This window comes from Mesoplodon bidens (genome assembly GCF_964165515.1).
Source record: "Mesoplodon bidens genome assembly, chromosome: 2".
Taxonomy (NCBI): Eukaryota; Metazoa; Chordata; class Mammalia; order Artiodactyla; family Ziphiidae; genus Mesoplodon; species Mesoplodon bidens.
In genome coordinates, this window is record NC_138177.1 from 97,838,179 (window position 1) to 97,858,738 (window position 20,560).

General features: G+C 38.9%; 1 protein-coding gene across 9 annotated transcripts in view; it reads left to right on the plus strand.

The window, feature by feature from the left end:
• FRRS1 (ferric chelate reductase 1) overlaps positions 1-20,560 on the plus strand; it is a 134,379-nt gene that overhangs the window by 19,789 nt on the left and 94,030 nt on the right. For 7 of the 9 annotated variants that reach the window (XR_014015028.1, XR_014015029.1, XM_081223842.1 and 4 more), the window contains exon 2: positions 1,268-1,372. The exons of 1 other annotated variant lie outside the window; for it this stretch is intronic. The gene's annotated coding sequence lies outside the window, so the exon portion shown is untranslated. Of the gene's footprint in view, positions 1-1,267; positions 1,446-20,560 lie in introns of those variants that run through there. One more of the 9 variants, XM_081223839.1, reaches the window with a different exon arrangement.

The following is a 20,560-nucleotide window of genomic DNA, read 5'->3' on the forward strand; positions in this document are numbered from 1 at the left end:
GCTCAGGCTGTCATGACAAAATACCACAGACTGGGTGGCTTAAACAACAGAAATGTATTTCTCACAGTTCTGGAGGCTGGGCAGTCTAAGATCAAGGTGCCAACTGATTTTATTCCTGGTGAGAGCTCTTTCCTTTGTTTGCAGACAGCTATCTTCTCACTGTGTCTTCACATGGTGGAGAGAGAGAGCTCTGGGGTTTCTTCCTTATAAGGGTACCAGCCCTGTCAGATTAGGGCCCTACCCTTATGATCTCATTTAACCTTTATCACTTCCTCACAGGCTGTCCTCTAAATAGTCATATTGGCATTTGGGGCTTCAACATTTGAATTTTTGAGAAAACACAAACATTCAGTCCATAACATCATTCAAAAGAAGAAGAGAATATTTTTATTGGGGTGAATATGCCAAAAACTTTCAGAAGAGGCTTTTGAAATTGACTTTAAAGGGTTTGAACTTGCAGAGTGCGAAGGGAAATTACACCATGATCTCAATATTATATGTGGAAAGCAGAAGGGATGTAGGATCTGTGTAAGGCTAGTGATGATTTCAGTTTGATTGGTTTTCTAGTATGTGAGGAGAAAATGAGTGAATTTCAGGTCACTGAGAAATTTGAATGTTGAGTTATGAAGTTTGTACTTTATTCCATGAGCAATAGGAACCCACTGTTTTAAAAAGGAGTAATATGATCAGAGCTGTTCTCAAAGAATATTAATCTACAGAAACTTCAAGGGGCTGAAATTGGCAGTTTAGTACTGGTCTGGTTAGGAGGCTATATTAATAGTCAGGAAAGAGGTAATCAGAGCCTGAGCTATAATAGTGGTAGCAGGTATTCACTCATGGGTCAAACATTGACCTTTCTCAATAGGCCAGCATTCTAATGGAAAAACATGCAAATAAACTAGTAATTAATATAATGGGATGAATGCTAGAATAAGATTCAATTCACCAGAAACATATAACAATATTAAACTTGTGTATACCTAATAAAACATACTCAATATTTACAAAGCAAAAGTGGATAGAACTACAGGGAGAAACTGATAAATCTATAATTACAGTAGACTATTTCAACATATATCACAAAATTAATGATAGATTAAGCAGATAAAATAGAAAAGACACAGAAGGTTTGAATAATGGGAGTAACAGTATCAATGTTGGCTCGAATCAGAGAACAGTATAGCCTTGGAGAATAATATATCCAGCAACCAGAGAATATATATTAATGCTGTTTCTCCTTTTCCCTTGCCCAAATTCTCTTTTACAGTTACCATTTCCCAACTTTTCAAAAGAAATACCTCTTATCCACCCAAATCTTCTATGATGCATCACCCTGGGGTGCAGAATCTTCAGAGGAACAATCAACATATTGGTATTGGAGAAGCCTCTTATAATCATAAACTTTTTGTAGACCATTGTCTTTTCCTGCCTAATATGAATGTCTAGTAAGTGTGAAGCACGGCATTAGTAAAGGGGTAGTTTGACCCCTTGGGGGATGTTCCAGATTCAATAGCGTGGGACAGTTGGTGCAGTGACAATTGTTGTTTTTGTTGTTTGACTAACTTACCTCTTTCATATTCTCACTATTATCAAATAATGAGTTACTCTTGAGGGAGTCATATCAGAGCAGCACTCTCACGTGGTAAGTGAGAAGGGGGGTCAAGGAGACCTGGCAGAGCTGTCCCCAGGGCTGTGACCCCCATGCCAGAGCTTTAGCCTGGCCAGTCAAAGGGCTAGAGTCTCTAAGGGCTTGCCCTGGCAAGAAGCACCTCCTGAGAAAGAAACTGGGAGGAAATTGTGGATGTGGCTTAACCAGTAACTTCCACTAACAATGAAGCAGAAAGTAGCTTTTCTAAACTATCAATGATAAAATGTACAAACTATGTTGAAGAAAAATCTCGATTATCTTTTTCCCATAGAAAATGGTATAAAAAGGCATTGTCATTTGAAGAGATGATTAAAAGTATTGAGCCAGAAAGTGTAGAAAAATTGTTATAGAGATATTAATTAATTTTGTTATTGATATTGTTATACTTTTCTAGGTTATATGATGTTTGTGGAATTTATCGTCCTTTTAAAATGCATAATTTGTCATGATTTTATTCTCATGTTACATAAATATTTACTTTTCCACCTAATTTTTTAAATTTATAATGTTGTCTTCTTTTTTAAAAGGGGTCTGCACCTCATGTTATATAGGCTTCAGGCTAACAAAACCTGAAACCATCCTTGGACCTGATCCTTTTTCTATTTCTCTTCCTCTTTGTCTTTCTGTTTTTCTCATCATTCCTTTCCATGCTCTTAAAAAAGTAGGACCTATACTAATATATAAGGAATGTAGAACAAAATTAAAAAAAAAAGTCACCTATGATATAGTACCCTAAACTTCAGAAAACCAGCTTTATTAAATCAAGTTCTCCCTCTCTGATGTTAATATATTGTTCTAATTATCAGATGCAAAATATATGCTTAATATATTTAAAATTTTACTAACAAAACTTTCATTCTGATCTACTTCTGTATAAAAATAAGATTTTTTAGTGCTATAAATATAAATGAAAAACAGGAATAGCTAAATCCTGACTCATTCTAGTAATAAGGTAATATTAACCCAAGGATAAATAAACTTTTAAACATATTAAAAAACATTAGATGGTCAACTTAAAATATTCGTGAAGGATACATAGTTTTTCAAATTTCTTTTACATGTATACAGGAAAAAACATTTGGAGACAACTGATCTAGACAAATAAATATGGAAGACTATAGAAATCAATCATGCAACTCCTTTAAGGGAGCTGCCATCTATTTTTAACTGCCCAGTTGGCATATTTCAGCAGACAGCTGCATCAAATGGATGGAGGCTGCCTGAGGGTGTGAAGAACATTGCATTGGCTCACTTATTTTCAGTTGTGAAATCTTCTTTACAAACCCTAATATTTAAAAAAGTAATTGAGGCTAACGTTTTTATAATTTGGGGTGGAAATAGCTCCCATAAGTGATATAGAACAGAACATGAGGCTCTACAGGCCTATACTGGGAGCAGTTCTGGCTCTACAGGCCTATACTGGCAGCAGTTCTGGTCCGTTTCCCTCAAGGGAAACGGTACGCGGACCCTCCTTTTATTTGTCCAGAAATCCTTGTGTACTTATTATCAGTACTTAGGAGCAAGTGAGAGTGAGGTTGGGATTGATCCATACCACCTTGATGCTGTCTTGTTGACGTCTGCCCTGGAGGTACCTGTCTTCAATTCAGAAGTTTTCCCTGCATAACTGGGGCTAAATCCCTTGCTTTAGGGCTGCCTAGGAGCTGGAGCACCAGCAGTAGCTGATTTATGAGGATAGGCAATCTCACTTCCCTCATGCTATTCTTATAGAAAAGGAGTCTATTCAAACTGACCATGACTCCAGAATCATTGTTCTTTTCATTTCTTCCCCCAACCGTTTTCCCAAGGGTTGAATCTATCAGATCTATCCAGGAGAACATTAAGACAGTTAATTGAAAAGATCATTAAGCCTGCAAGAAGCAGGAGAGGGGCATTTAATTCTCAGTTGGATGCTTACTGAGTCACAGAACACGTAGGTCTCCCCTGGAGCTGTCATGGAAGTATGGTGATGAAATTATTAGGAGAACTTGGCTTGTACCCTCTGGAATTTGGGGCAAACATGAATATAGAGACTGGTGCCTATTTCTAGTCTAGAGATTTCTGAGGGAGTCTCTCTGGAATATCCCAGACTTATGGGGCTTGAGGAGACTGTGGCAGAATATACATAAAGAAAGAAGGAGACAATCCCTTATCACATCCATCTGAAGAGGACCCCGAAATTCTTGAGTCTTCTCAGAAAGAAGCATTAGACAAAAAGGAAAACATGGGTTGCCAATAGGAAGATAAATTTGCTCTTCTGTACCTCACTGGCTTATAATTACCTAGAATTTTCTGGCATCTACTGCCACCGTGTGGGTATTTACATTTATTGAATTCAAGTGAGTATTTTCCCGTAAAGGCTTGTCCTAAGCCAAAATACAAAGAATTTTAAGTGTGTTTTAGTGCTCTTCACCTCAGATTGTCTCCTAAGTCCCCTCTAGGTTCCCTGTCCTTTCAGACTCACAATGAGGTTCCATCATTAAATACTCTTCTCTTTTGTAGCACTGTGTTAAAGCAGTACTAAAGTCATGCTGCTGATACCTCAATGACTTTGAGTTTTTGATAAATCAGTTTGAGGCAGAGAAACTCTAAAATGATCCCCAATTATCTGTTTCCTGGTATTGGTGCCATGTAACCATTTTACCTTTACTGTGGGTGGGATCCGTGTCTAGCTTCTTACCAACAGACTATGGCAGAGGTGATGGGGTGTCACTTCCATACTTACATTACATAGCACTAAAACTTCCATGTTGCTAGGAGACTCCTCTGACTGCCTTCTGGGCTTGCATGCATGAAGCAAGCATCCACGTATGGGAGGCCCAGTGAAAAGGAACTGAGAGCAGCTACTGGCTGTCAGCAGGCAAGAAACTGAGGTCCCCAGCCCAACAGGACATAGATCATTGAATCCTGCTAACAAGCATGTGAAATTGGGAGCAGATCCCTCTTCAGTTGAGCTTTCAGATGAGATGCCAGAAACCTTGATTGCAGCATCATGAGAGACCCTGAAACAGAGGACCTGGTTAAACTATGCCCAGATTCTGTGAGATGATACATGTGTGTTGTTTTTAGACACTAAATGTGTGCTAATTTGTTATATGACAATAGATAATGAGTACACAGTTCTTTGGTTTTGCTTACATTACTCCCCCCTTCACAGGACTGCAATATAAGTCCTTGGAGATTGTTCTTGGCAGTAAATATAATTGACCATCACCACTCTGTGCTCAGAATTATCCTTCTCTTCCCACCAAAGCTCTGTTACCGAATCAGCTTGTTTTGCCTGATTCCTTTGGGAAAATTTCTCTCTCAGGTAATACCTGAGCTCCTCACACAAAGAGAGCTCCATGGGTTCTGCCTATGTCATTCCCCAAACAAGCTTGGACAGGCTTAAATCCAGCAGTGGCACAACTTGGCTTAAAGCTGAGAGCTCACAGCTTGTCAGATAATTTGTCAACTTCAAGATGTATTACACTATTGTGGCTATAGTTATTAGATTGATATTAAACTTTATTCTTAATTTAAAAAATGTTTCATACCCCATGAAACACTTGACTATGGGTAGGAAAGTGGTGCTAAAAGGCAAGGGTAGGGACAGGGAATGACTCCCTGTCATTATAGACCATTAACTTGATCCCAAAATACAACCTCGAGTTTTTTTATAAGTACACTAAATTTCATCTATGTTATTGTAGAGCCAATTATGCTATGTCAAAGGCATGCCTCTGATAAGCCAATCTGATAAATATAAAAGAAGTTAACCTGTAGTAATCAGTTATTTATTAATCTAAGCTGCCCCTAGTGATTAGCATTTGGTCTCATAAAACATCTTTTAGTTTATCCATTCTAAATTTTTCTAGAGGCTTGTCATCTAGCTCTGCAGTTTCTAGAATTTAATTTATATCTCTTTTTGAAAACCAGTATTTATTTAGCTCTGGTATAGAGGCTTACATAAACTTAAACTCAGAAAGTACTATATTATCTTTTCAGCATAATTGAAACAAGCTTGGCTGTGGGGCACTGCAAAGAGTTTTCAGTGGTGAGTGCAAAGAGTGTGTCTAAGTAGCAAATTATGCCAGAGAGGTAAGCAGAAATCATATTCTAGAGGGCTTTGAGTGTTATGCTATAGAGCTTGGACTTGATAGTGAAAACAGAAGATTTTCAATATGGAAAATATTTTAAACAGGAAAAGATTTTAATCAAGGAAATGATATAATGATTTATACTTTAGAAAAACACATACAAACCAGTGTAGTAGATGGATTTAGAGGGGTACAAGACTGGAGGCAGGGGGACCAGCTAGGAGGCAAGAAGCAATGAGGGCCTGAATTAAGATAGAGGGGGTAGAAAAACATGGAAGCATATGAACAATATTTTGAAGGTAGGATAGTATTGATTTGATGATCAATAAAATGTAGAGGATAAGTGAAAGGAGACTATGATGAGCATCAGGTTTCTAGCTTGGATAATGGGTATTTGGAAAAATAGATTTGTTAGGGGAACTGCTGACTGAAACTGCCCACCCTGGCCAGGTATGATAGTAACCGCTTGCATGAGATATCTTACAACAGGAGGTTCTGGTAAGGAATGTGGAACTAACAAGCTATCACCAACCAGAAGAATTCGGGAAGGGTCAAAAGGAGAGAGGAGACACCAGTCTGTATGTCCTATCAACCTCCCAGAATCCTTCTCACTGGCATCCATCTTGGCTGAGCGATGTACACACCACCAGGAAGGACCCTGAGTCAGAATGATTGGCCAGAGACAACCTGGAAACTAACCCCATCACCATAAAACCCACCTGCAAGCCACGTGGCAGAGCATTTCTCCTGGGCTTGCTTACACTCCTGCTCTCCGCCCGGGTGCCCCCTTCCCAATAAATTCTCTTGCCAGAATGTGTATCTCCTCAGACAATACATTTCTGGGGTTAGACAAGAGCCCATTCTTGGGCCCTAGAACAGATTTGTTTCCTGCAACAGATTTGTGTGTGGGAGTCTGAGGAAGCTTAATGTTTAAGTCCTAAACTTTAAGAGTATAGATAGAAGTCCATGGAGGAGGCTGAGATAAGGATGCCTCGGCCATCAGAGGAAAACTAGGAGAAGGTGGAGTCACAGTAGCTAAGAAAATATCTAGAGAACTGGAGTGACCCATAGTATTCAATGCCACATGGAAATCACGTAAGATGAAAGTTATCTTTTGAGGTGGAAAAGGCTGTGAATAGAGCATGTCTGAAGGTGGGAGATAGTAAGAGTTCAATTGTGGACATGCTGAGGTTGAGATGTCTATTAGAGATCATAGAACATATGAACTGAGAGTTCGGCAGAGAGGTTAGAGCTAAAGATGTAACTTTAAGAATTGTGGACATAGAGATGTGTTTATACTCATGAGATGGAATAGAATCTCCAATGGAAAGACTGTAAGGTGAGGAGGTGTCCAAGAACTGAAGCCTAAGGTATCCCAACATTAAGAGGTCATGGGCACACAGCAGATGAGGAGCAAGGCAAAAACCCACCAGACCTAACAAATGAAGAGGAAATAGGCAGTCTACCTGAAAAAGAATTCAGAATAATGATAGTAAAGATGATCCAAAATCTTGGAAATAGAATGGAGAAAATACAAGAAATGTTTAACAAGGACCTAGAAGAACTAAAGAGCAAACAAACAGTGATGAACAACACAATAAATGAAATTAAAAATTCTCTAGAAGGGATCAATAGCAGAATAACTCAGTCAGAAGAACGGATAAGTGACCTGGAAGATAAAATAGTGGAAATAACTACTGCAGAGCAGAATAAAGAAAAAAGAATGAAAAGAATTGAGAACAGTCTTAGAGACCTCTGGGACAACATTAAATGCACCAACATTCGGATTATAGGGGTCCCAGAAGAAGAAGAGAAAAAGAAAGGGACTGAGAAAATATTTGAAGAGATTATAGTTGAAAACTTCCCTAATATGGGAAAGGAAATAGTTAATCAAGTCCAGGAAGCACAGAGAGTCCCATACAGCATAAATCCAAGGAGAAAAATGCCAAGACACATATTAATCAGATTATCAAAAATTAAATACAAAATATTAAAAGCAGCAAGGGAAAAACAACAAATAACATAAAAGGGAATCTCCATAAGGTTAACAGCTGATCTTTCAGCAGAAACTCTGTAAGCCAGAAGGGAGTGGCAGGACAGATTTGAGTGATGAAGGGGAAAAACCTACAACCAAGATTACTCTACCCAGCAAGGATCTCATTCAGATTTGAGGGAGAAATTAAAACCTTTACAGACAAGAAAAAGCTAAGAGAATTCAGCACCACCAAACCAGCTTTACAACAAATGCTAAAGGAACTTCTCTAGGCAGGAAACACGAGAGAAGGAAAAGACCTACAATAACAAACCCAAAACAATTAAGAAAATGGGAATAGGAACATACATGTCAATAATTACCTTAAATGTAAATGGATTAAATGCTCCAACCAAAAGACATAGACTGGCTGAATGGATACAGAAACAAGACCCATATATATGCTGTCTACAAGAGACCCACTTCAGACTTAGGGACACATACAGACTGAAAGTGAGGAGATGGAAAAAGATATTCCATGCAAATGAAAATGAAAAGAAAGCTGGAGTAACAATTCTCATATCAGACAAAATAGACTTTAAAACAAAGACTATTACAAGAGACAAAGAAAGACACTACATAATGATCAAGGGATCAATCGAAGAAGAAGATATAACAATTGTAAATATTTATGCACCCAACATAGGAGCACCTCAATACATCAGGCAAATACTAACAGCCATAAAAGGAGAAATCGACAGTAACACAATCATAGTAGGGGACTTTAACACCCCACTTTCACCAATGGACAGATCATCCAAAATGAAAATAAATAAGGAAACACAAGCTTTAAATGATACATTAAACAAGGTGGACTTAATTGATAATTATAGGACATTCCATCCAAAAACAACAGAATACGCATTCTTCTCAAGTGCTTATGGAACATTCTCAAGGATAGATCATATCTTGGGTCACATATCAAACCTGGGTAAATTTAAGAAAGTTGAAATTGTATCCAGTATCTTTTCCAACCACAATGCTATGAGACTAGATATCAATTACAGGAAAAAAATCTGTAAAAAATACAAACACATGGAGGCTAAACAATACACTACTTAATAACCAAGAGATCACTGAAAAAATAAAAGAGGAAATCAAAAAATACCTAGAAACAAATGACAATGAAAATACAACGACCTAAAACCTATGGGATGAAGCAAAAGCAGTTCGAAGAGGGAAGTTTATAGCAATACAATCCTACCTTAAGAAACAAGAAACATCTCAAATAAACAACCTAACCTTACACCTAAAGCAATTAGAGAAAGAAGAACAAAAAACCCCCAAAAGTTAGCAGAAGGAAAGAAATCATGAACATCAGATCAGGTCAGAAATAAATGAAAAAGAAATGAAGAAAACGATAGCAAAGATCAATAAAACTAAAAGCTGGTTCTTTGAGAAGATAAACAAAATTGATAAACCATTAGCCAGACTCATCAAGAAAAAAAGGGAGAAGACTGAAATCAATAGAATTAGAAATGAAAAAGGAGAAGTAACAACTGACACTACAGAAATACAAAGGATCATGAGAGATTACTACAAGCACCTATATGCCAATAAATGGACAACCTGGAAGAAATGGACAAGTTCTTAGAAATGCGCAACCTTCCAAGACTGAACCAGGAAGAAATAGAAAATAAGAACAGACCAATCACAAGCACTGAAATTGAAACTGTGATTTAAAATCTTCCAACAAACAAAAGCCCAGGACCAGATGGCTTCACAGGCGAATTCTATCAAACATTTAGACAAGAGCTAACACATATCCTTCTCAAACTCTTCCAAAATATAGCAGAGGGAGGAACACTCCCAAACTCATTCTACGAGGCCACCATCACCCCGATACCAAAACCAGACAAAGATGTCACAAAGAAAGAAAACTACAGGCTTATATCACTGATGAACATAGATGCAAAAATCCTCAACAAAATACTGGCAAACAGAATCCAACAGCACATTAAAAGAATCATACACCATGATCAAGTGGGCCTTATCCCAGGAATGCAAGGATTCTTCAATATATGCAAATCAATCAGTGTGATACACCATATTAACAAATTGAAGGAGAAAAACCATATGATCATCTCAGTTGATGCAGAGAAAGCTTTTGACAAAATTCAACACCCATTTATGAAAAAAACCCTGCAGAAAGTAGGCATAGAGGGAACTTTCCTCAACATAATAAAGGCCATATATGACAAACACACAGCCAACATCATCCTCAGTGGTGAAAAACTGAAACCATTTCCACTAAGATCAGGAACAAGACAAGGTTGCCCACTCTCACCACTCTTATTCAACATAGTTTTGGAAGTTTTAGCCACAGCAATCAGAGAAGAAAAAGAAATAAAAGGAATCCAAATCGGAAAAGAAGAAGTAAAGCTGTCACTGTTTGCAGATGACATGATACTATACATAGAGAATCCTAATGGTGCTACCAGAAAACTACTAGAGCTAATCAATGAATTTGGTAAAGTAGCAGGATGCAAAATTAATGCACAGAAATCTCTGTCATTCTTATACACTAATGATGAAAAATCTGAAAGTGAAATTAAGAAAACACTCCCATTTACCACTGCAATGAAAAGAATAAAATATCCAGGAATAAACCTACCTAAGGAGACAAAAGACCTCTATGCAGAAAATTATAAGATACTGATGAAAGAAATTAAAAATGATACAAATAGATAGACAGGTATACCATGTTTTTGGAGTGGAAGAATCAACATTGTGAAAATGACTCTACTACCCAAAGCAATCTACTGATTCAATGCAATCCCTATGAAACTACCAATGGCATTTTTCACAGCACTAGACAAAAAATTTCACAATTTGTATGGAAAAAAAAAGACCCTGAATAGCCAAAGCAATCTTGAGAAACAAAAATGGAGCTGGAGGAATCAGGCTCCCTGACTTTAGACTATACTACAAATCTACAGTAATCAAGACAGTATGGTGCTGGCACAAAAACAGAAATATAGATCAATGGAACAGGATAGAAAGCCCAGAGATAAATCCACGCACATGTGGTCACCTTATCTTTGATAAAGGAGGCATGAGTATACAGTGGAGAAAAGACAGCCACTTCAATAAGTGGTGCTGCGAAAACTGGACAGTTACATGTAAAAGTATGACATTAGAACCCTCCCTAACACCATACACAAAAATAAGCTCAAAATGGATTAAAGACCTAAATGTAAGGCCAGACACTATCAAACTCTTAGAGGAAAACATAGGCAGAACACTCTATGACATAAATCACAGCAAGATCCTTTTTGACCCACATCCTAGAGAAATGGAAATAAAAACAAAAATAAACAAATGGGACCTAATGAAACTTCAAAGCTTTTGCACAACAAAGGAAACCATAAACAAGACCAAAAGACAACCCTCAGAATGGGAGAAAATATTTGCAAATGAAGCAACTGACAAAGGATTAATCTCCAAAATTTACCAGCAGCTCATGCAGCTCAATATCAGAAAAAACAAACAACCCAATCCAAAAATGGGCAGAAGAACTAACTAGACATTTCTCCAAAGAAGATATACAGATTGCCAACAAACACATGAAAGAATGCTCAACATCATTAATCATTAGAGAAATGCAAATCAAAACTACAGTGTGCTGTCCTGGGAGTCAAATGGAATATATAAAGGAAGAGGGGTGGTCACCATGTCAAATCCTTCTATGTCAAACTAGATGAGGAAGATGGACTTAGCTGAGCAGAGGACACTGTGACCTTGACAAAAGTAGTTTCCATGAAGTGCTGAGGACAGAAGCCTGTTGGGGTGGGCTTAACTGAGAATGGGAAGAGAAGAGCTGGAGTCAGGGAGTGTGATGGTTAGTGTTATGTGTTAACTTGACTGAACCACAGGGTGCCTAGATATTTGGTTAAACATTATTCTGTGTGTGTCTGTGAGGGTGTTTCTGGATGAGATTAACATTTGAATTGGTAGACTGAGAAAAGCAGATTGCCTTCTTCAAAGTGGGTCTCATCGAATGCATTGAAGGCCTGAATAGCATAAAAGGCTGAGTAAGAGAAGAGTCTCTCTTTGCCTGTCTTTGGGCTAGAATGTCAGTGTTCTCCTGCCTTCAGACTTGAACTCAGACTGGAATGGTGTCATTGACTCTCTTAGTTCTCCAGCTTGCTGACTGCCCAACTTGGGACTTCTCAGCCTCCATAATTGTGTGACTCAGTTCTTTCTAATAAATCTCTTCATATACATAAAATTTTAAAAATATACAGAATTTTAAAATTAAATATAAAAATAAAGGAAATATAAAGAGTTTTATTATAAGGAATTGAGTCACTATATATATATATAAATATATACAGCTTATTGGTTCTGTTTCTCTGCAGAGACTGATACAGATTTTTGTACTGAGAAGCGAGGAGTTGCTGTAACAAACACTTAAACATGTGGAAGTGAATTTGGAATTGGGTAATGAGTAAAAGCTGGAAGAATTTTGAGGTCCATGCTAGAAATACAAATATTAAAGGTGATTCTGGTGAGGTCTCAGATAGAACTGAAGAACATATTATTGGAATCTGGAGGAAACGTGATCCTTAGCATAAAGTGGTAAAGAACTTGATGAATTGTGTTCCTGTTTTAGTGCTCTGTGGAAGGTAGAACTTAAAAAAAAATTTTATTGATGTATAGTTGATTTACAATGTTGTGTTAATTTCTGCTGTACAGCAAAGTGATTCAGTTATACATATATATATTCTTTTTCATATTCTTTTCCATTATGGTTTGTCACAGGATATTGAATATAGTTCCCTGTCTATACAGTAAGACCGTGTTGTTTATCCATTCTATATAAACTAGTTTGCATCTGCTAATTCTAAACTCCCAATCCTTCCCTCCCCTACTCCCCCTACCCCTTGGCAACCACAAGTCTATTCTCTATGTCTGTGAGTCTGTTTCTGTTTCATAGATATGTTCATTTGTGTTGTATTTTAGATTTGTGAAAGGTAGACCTTTTGAGCAATGAAATTGGACGTTTAACTGCTGACAAAAAATTAATCAGTTGATCTAAGAAGGAATTGGAAAATTCTATTCAAGCCAAATTTGAGGATTATAACCCAGGAAGACCATTTCAGGATGCTCTGAGAACCTTTCCACCCTTTACAAGTCAAGACACAGTTTATATAAGTTTTTTGAGACAGCGGGCTGTATGTTAAATGACGTATTATTGACAGCTTATGTAATCCAGTTTTAAGTGCCATCGTGGTGGGTCATGTGACCCTTTACAAGATCAAGAAGGATTGTTATCTTTTAAGGAGTTGTCTTTTTTTTTTTATATCTATTTATTTATCTATTTGGTTGCACCAGGTCTTAGTTGTGGCAAGTGGGCTCCTTAGTTGCAGCTCCAGGGCTCCTTAGTTGCTGCCGTGGGCTCCTCAGTTGTGGCATGTGAACTCTTGTTGCAGCATGCATGTGGGATCTAGTTCCCTGACCAGAGACTGAACCCAGGACCTCTGCATTGGAAGCGTGGAGTCCTATCCACTGTGCCACCAGGGAAGTCCCAAGGAGTTGTCTTGATGCTAGGTGAATGTTGCTATTTATGGTTGAGCAGGTATTCCTGCTGATGGGGGAGGTTTGGTCAATGCATAATGAGGATACACAATGCACAGTGCAAGGAGAGGGGAGGCCAAAGGGCAGAGAAGAATTTTTATGTTTAAATTTTTATTGTCTTGCCATAAATATGAATTTTATTTCACAAATTAAGGAGATTTCTAGGCAAAGTGTTGAAGGAATGCCTTGGTTTCTCCTGACAGCTTATAGTAAAACGTGGGAGGAGAGATATGAATTGAAGAAGGGATTGTTAAGCAAAAAGGAATCAGAACTTAAAGATTTGGAAAATTCTTGGCCTATCCATATTGCAAAAAATGAGAAAATGTGTTCTGAAGAGAATACCAAGGATGTGGCTGTACTCTCACTTGATAAAGGGTTTATGGGATTATATAAATAGAAATACTACCAGTATGAGCTGAATGGGATGGAAATGGGATGAAACGAAGGAAGGCTTTTGGACTTCCTGGATTTGATGGGACAGGACAATAGAGCTGTTTGGCTGTGAATGTGTGCTGCTCTTCAGGAAGAGGTAAAAGTGACCCCGAAGGTGATTCAGAGATCAGCAGGGCCTCCACCTCAGTCTCAATAGGCCAGAAAGCCTCTGACCTCCAAATAAAACCCTGGGACTAGGAGTCCCCTCTGGAGCCATGGGGCTGGGACCACCTGCAGAGCCTTGTGGGCATGACAACCCCCATCCCCCGCCACTGCCAGCAAAGCCACAGAACAAAGTAAGACAGTGTTGAACTAAAGAGGATTATTCTAGAGCCTTAAGATCTGATGGAATTTACCTTGCTAGGTTTTGAACTTGCTTGGGACCCATCACCTTTCCCTTTTTATTATTTCTCCCTCTTGGAATGGGAATGTCTTTCCTATGCCTGGCCCAGCGTTGTATTTAGGAAGCACATACCTTGCTTCACAGCTGGAGAAGAATTATGCCTCAGGATGTATCATACCTGGAGACTCACACTTACCTGATTTAGACGTTATTTAGATGAGGCTTTGGACTTAGACTTTAGAGCTTATGTGGGAATGAATTAAGACTTTGGGGCTGTTGGGATGGAATGAATGTATCTTGCATATGAAAAAGACATGGATTCGAGGGGACCAGGGGTAGAATGTTATGGATTTAATGATTGTATCTCCCCAAATTCATATGTTGAAGCCCTAACTCTCAGTGTGATGGTATTTGGAGATGGGGGCTTTGGGAGGTAATTGGGATGAAATTAGATCATGAGATTGGGGCCCTTAGAATAGGCTTAGTGGCTTTATAAGAAGGGAAAGAAAGAGAGATTGCTCTCTCCATGTGCACACATGGAGGTAAGACCAGGTGAGGACATAGAAAGAAGGCAGCAGTCTGCAAACCAGGAAGAAGGCTCTCACTGGGAACCAAATCAGCTGACACCTTGATCTTAGACTTCTCAGCTTCCAGAACTGTGAGAAATACTGTTCTGTTGTTTAAGCCACCCAGTTTGTGGTATTTTGCTATGGCAGCCAGAGCAGACCGATACAGAGAGTATAGGCAACTCTTGCAGTATGTTGTAACAGGGAGACAAAAAAAAAAAAAGAAAAAAAAAATTGGGATGGTTGTGGGCAGGGGGAATGGAGTCACGGAAATTTTTTGTTAAGCGGGGAGAAACAGCAACATGACTGTGTGCCAGAAACAAGCTTGAAGAGAGTCAATCAAGCAACCCCTCTCAGTGGGTGTACTAATCACTATTCTAGGCACAGTGGAAAACAAGACTGACAATGTCTCTGTTTACATGTTAATTGATGCATGATGTGTGTGTAAAGAAGGCAATGAACAAATAAACAAATAAACAAAAAATACCAAATGAATTCATATCCGAGTAATTCTCACAAATCAGGCCATTTGTTCCACACCTTTGAAGGCCTTGCCCTCCACCCCCAAGGACATATTTTCACATCTTTTTTTTTTTTTTTTTTTTTTTTTTTTTTGCAGTACGCAGGCCTCTCACTGCTGTGGCCTCTCCCGTTGCGGAGCACAGGGTCCGGACGCGCAGGCTCAGCGGCCATGGCTCACGGGCCCAGCCGCTCTGCGGCATGTGGGATCTTCCCGGACCGGGGCATGAACCCGTGTCCCCTGCATCGGCATGCGGACTCTCAACCACTGCGCCACCAGGGAAGCCCTCACTAGTCTTTTTAAGGCACCTCTAAGTCTAGCGTTTGACACCTGCTCTCTGATTTATAAACTTGGGAGAACCAAAGCTTCAGGTAGAAGACATCAGTGGCTGGAAGTAATTTGGGCCCAAGATGCAGAAGCTGCACTTCATCATCTCTCTCTCTTGTTCATTTTATTCTCTCTGATCATGTTTGTTTTAATCTCTCCACTTTCAAGATTATTCTCTTTGATTGAGAAAAAAGTAAAATAGGCATTGATAGTTCTATTTTCCACTGCCATTTTTTAATTTACTATCTGGCTCTCTTAGTGAGATTCTATCTTCCTCAGTCTTGTACTTTAAGCATTCCTTAGTAGGTAGGCCCTTATTAATCTTCTTACCATATTAAAAAACTTCAGTTGACTCTGGGCTTTAGTCTCTCTGTCATAAGTCTTTGGCTTTGGTGCCATTTCTATATAGTCATTGGTTTCAAACTTGATATTGTTGGAGAGCTCCTTCAGCAGTCAAATTATGTTGTTTGAGTACAGTATTGGCTAAGGGATAAGCACACTTGCTGTACCAGAAAGCACAAAATATGAGATAATTTTATTTTTCTTTTACACAATAGTAGACAGGCAAGCCAAGGCCTATTGTTGGTTTTATTTCTCAAGATCATCCAATGGCTTGGTTTCTTCTGTCACCTCCACTCACATTCCACTGTAGAGAATTTAATCATGTAACCTAAATGCAGGGGAGACTGGGAAGTGTTTTTCCTTGATGAGTGGCCATATACCCCGCTGAAAAGAGGAAGAGTATCTATTACTAAAAGGAGAAGGGAAGAATAAGCACTGAGGAAAAATTAGTGTGGGTGCCACAAATGCTGCTTCTTCCTCTTCACTGAGATATATTTGATTATGTTTTCAGAGTTCAGCATTTGGGAGACTTTCAACTTCTATTTATGTGCCAGGCACTGTTATTGGAGCTGAGGTTAAGGGGGTGAACACAAAAATATAGCCTAAAGAAGAAGATGTAGCTCCTGTACCACAAGGGCAGCTCTGAGTCCTGGTAGCCTCCTGCCCCCTCAACTCGTCTCTCTGAGGGTCCTGCTCATGACTCTCTGCTCCTAGCATTGAATGGGTAGCCACTCTGGGTCTGTGGTGGCAATGGCAGCAGCTCTTTTAAGCCTGGCTGTCTCCAGGACTCTGCTGCCACTTGGAGCTTGTACAGAGCTTCTGCTTACATTCTTCAGCCTGGTTTAGTGGTTCCACTGGAAGTTTCTTTACATCTGCTTTGTGCCTTCAGTAATGTTCAAAGTTCACCTACAGCTACATATTTAGATCTATTGATTAACTTTTTGGTATTTGGGAGCCAGTAGGATGTCTGGGCTGATTTTCCAATAGGTTACCCACCCCAAAACAAAAGCAATCTAACCGTAAGCCCTGTCCTCTTACAAAAGGCGTGAGACAATAGAGACAATGAACATTGGCCTCTGCCTCCAGGTCCTGGCACAGAGCTCCTAATATCCTTGTAATTTCCTAAGCAGTCGTTTGTTCCAATATCTGGTGTTTGACCTGGGTTGCAGACACTGAGATCTCTTGGATTTTTGTGAATGTGTTTTGTTCTAATGAGCTGACATGTGATGGGCTCCTGGAGGGGGCCCGGTCACCAGAAAGACCAAGCTGTGATTAGAAGCTTGGAACTTTCAGCCCTCTACCCCCATTCTCTAGAGAGAGGACAGGGGCTGAGAATTGAGATCATGGTTGATTATGCCTACATGATAGAGCCTCCACAAACATTCCCAAAAGTGCAAGGTTCAGGGAACTTCTGGGCTGGTGAACACATGGTGGTCCTGGGAGAGTGGCTGGCCTGGAGAGGGCCTGGAAGCTCTGTGCCCCTTCCTACACACCTTGCCCTGTGCATTTCTTCCATCTGGCTCTTCCTGAGTTATGTCCTTTTATAATAAACTGGTAACCTTAGAAGTAAACTGTTTTCCTGAGTTCTGGGAACCATTCCGGTAAATTGATTGAACCCAAGGAGGGGGTTATGGGAACCTTTAGTTCAGTCAGTCAGAAGCCTAGGTAACAACCTGGACTTGTGATTGGCATCTGAAGTGGGAGGGTGGGGGGAAGTCTTGTAGAACTGAGCCCTTAACCTGTGGGATCTGATGCTATCTCCAGGTAGATAGTGTCAGAATTCAGTTAAACTGTAGGACACCTAGATGGTGTCTCAGGGAATTGCTTGGTGTGAGGAAAAATGCATACACATCTGGTGTGAGAAATGAGTGTGGCAGTAGTGTGAGAGTGAGAGACACACACCGGAGGAAGAGTGAGGTTGTTCCTGTTGAGGCCTCGTCAGACTTTCCACTGCCACATTCTTAAATTGAAATAAGCAGCTGAACCTCCTGTCATTTGCAGTAAGCCTACAATATAAAATAGAGGGACTAAAATAATGAAAGAAAAAACCTGATTCTCAGGGAAATAGATAATTCAGAGAACAGAAGCTATTTGAAAACAAAATAAAGCCCTTCAATACTCAGAAAAATTTAAGAAACTACTGAATCCATTAAAAAAAAAGGTAAGAACTTTAGGACATGGCAAAGAGCATACAATGCATTCTTTTTAGATAGGAAAAACAATTAAAATCTTCAAAAAAAAAAAACTATACAGGGCTTCCCTGGTGGTGCAGTGGTTGGGAGTCCGCCTGCCAATGCAGGGGACACGGGTTCATGCCCCGGTCCAGGAAGATCCCACATGCCGCAGAGTGGCTGGGCCCGTGAGCCATGGCCGCTGAGCCTGCGCGTCCGGACCCTGTGCTCTGCAACGGGAGAGGCCACAGCAGTGAGAGGCCTGCGTACTGCAAAAAAAAAAAAAAAAAAACTATACAAGAAACTCATAATCTAAAATCCAATCGAAAATAGGAAATCTACAGATTTAAAGGAAAATTGAATGGATATGGATTCTAAGCAACAGATGGAATGAATAAGAAACTGGATGATATTAAAGATATTGGGTGGAATGCATTTACTTCTTTATCCTACAAGAAAAAAAAAAGATTCTAAGAAACCCCAAGGCAAAACAAAGAAACATTAAACAGTATGGGAAAGTCAATCTTCTAAATATGAAACAACACAAAGTATAGTCTGATTTCTGACAATGGGTGGGAAGTAAGAAAAGAGAATCCGTTTTGTACATTGTCATATTGAGTGGCACTTGGATCAAGACTTGGAGACATAAATTAGGAAATCCATCTTGACTCTTCAGTGAACAATACTAAAATAATCAATAATCATAATGTAGATACCTTTATAGTTTTCAATTTTGAAATCAATTTACAGGCAAAACAGGGAAGACCTAAGTAGGGTTACAGAATAGACTGTAAATATGTTATTCACCTTGACCAAGTTATTGACAGGAGATGGGGGGGATGGGGAAAGGAATATAAATAGAATGCTAGAGGTCCTATTATCCTCATCTACTATAGGAGAAATTCAATGGATAATGTCTATATTTGAGACAATTAGACAGAAGTTTGGATATTATATTAAGTCACAAAAGTAGCCAATTAGAGGAGCTAAAAATAGTGATATGAACATATAGAGATTAGAAATGAACAGAGGAGAGTGGCAGGAAATTAATAAAGAATCTCTCAAGGTATTGTATCAAGAAATAGTAGGAAGAGTATACTATTAACAAAAATGGTAATAACCAAAAGAACCAAAGCAGATATATATAAAAGATTTTGCCTCTAGGTTAGGGAACCAATGGTAGGGGACAGAGGAACACAGAATGATTGCTTTTCATTATATGGCTTCTGTACTACTTGGTTTTTAAAAACCTATTTGCATGTTTTATTTTGATAAAATTTTTAAGAACTAAATATGTATAAACAACTTGTTGCAATTAGAAGAATCCCCCTCTCTCTCTCTCTCTCTCTCTCTCAGAATAGGCTACTTACAAAGAGCTTTTCTTGGGGTGGAGTGGTGTAGGCAGATAACCTCTGAGTTAAAACTATACCCCTTGCTTCCATCATTTCTGCAATACTGAACTAATATCCTTAAGTATTACCAAATGATGTCACAAAATACAATTTTATTTATTATTTAAATCCTCACATATCATTGGTTGGAATAAAAAAAAAGGAGCAATCACTTTGGAAAACAATTTAGTAGTTTCTTATAAAGTTAAACATACACTTACCATATGATCTAACAATCCCACATCTAGGTATTTACTCAAGAGGAGTGAAAACATTTGTGCACACAAAAACCAGTATGTGAATGTTTATAGTGACTTATAGACTTATAAGTCACTATGCTTATAATTGCTGCAAACTGGAAACAACTCAAGTGTCCTTCAGCTGGTGAATGGATAAACAAACTGGTACATACATACAATGGAATATTACTCAGCAATAACAAGGAATGAACTTCTGATACATGCAACATGGATGAATCTCAAATGCACTATGCTAAGTGAAAGACACCAGATGCAAAAGGCCATAGAAGCTATGATTTCATTCATATGATATTCTGGAAAAGACAAATCTATAAGGAGAGAAAACAGATCAATGGTGCTATAGGTTGAATTGTGTTGCCCCAAAATTCATATGTTGAACTCCTAACTCCAGTATCTCAGAATGTGACCTTATTGGAGTAGTGTTGTTACAGAGGTAATCAAGTTAAAAATGAAGCCTTTAGGGTGGGCCTTAATTCAACATCACCTAGTGACCTTATAAAAAAGGAAAATGTGGACACAGAGCCATATAGAGGGAATATGATGTAAAGAGACATAGGAAGAAGTCAGTCATTTATAAACCAAGGGGAGAGGCCTGGAACAGATCCTTCCCCCACTGCCCTCAGAAAGAACCAACCCTGCTGACAACTTGGTTTCGGATTTGAGACATAGATTTTCTACTTGTTAAGCAATTGAGTTTGTGGTACTTTGTTACTTTGCTAGGAGTCCTAGCAAACTAATACAAGTGGTTTCTAGGGTGGGGGTGAGGCAAGTGTTGAATATAAAGGGTCACAATGGGACATTTTGAGGTGATGTGAATGCTCTGTTTCTTGATTGTGGTGGTTACATCACCGCATGTTTGTCAGAAATCACAG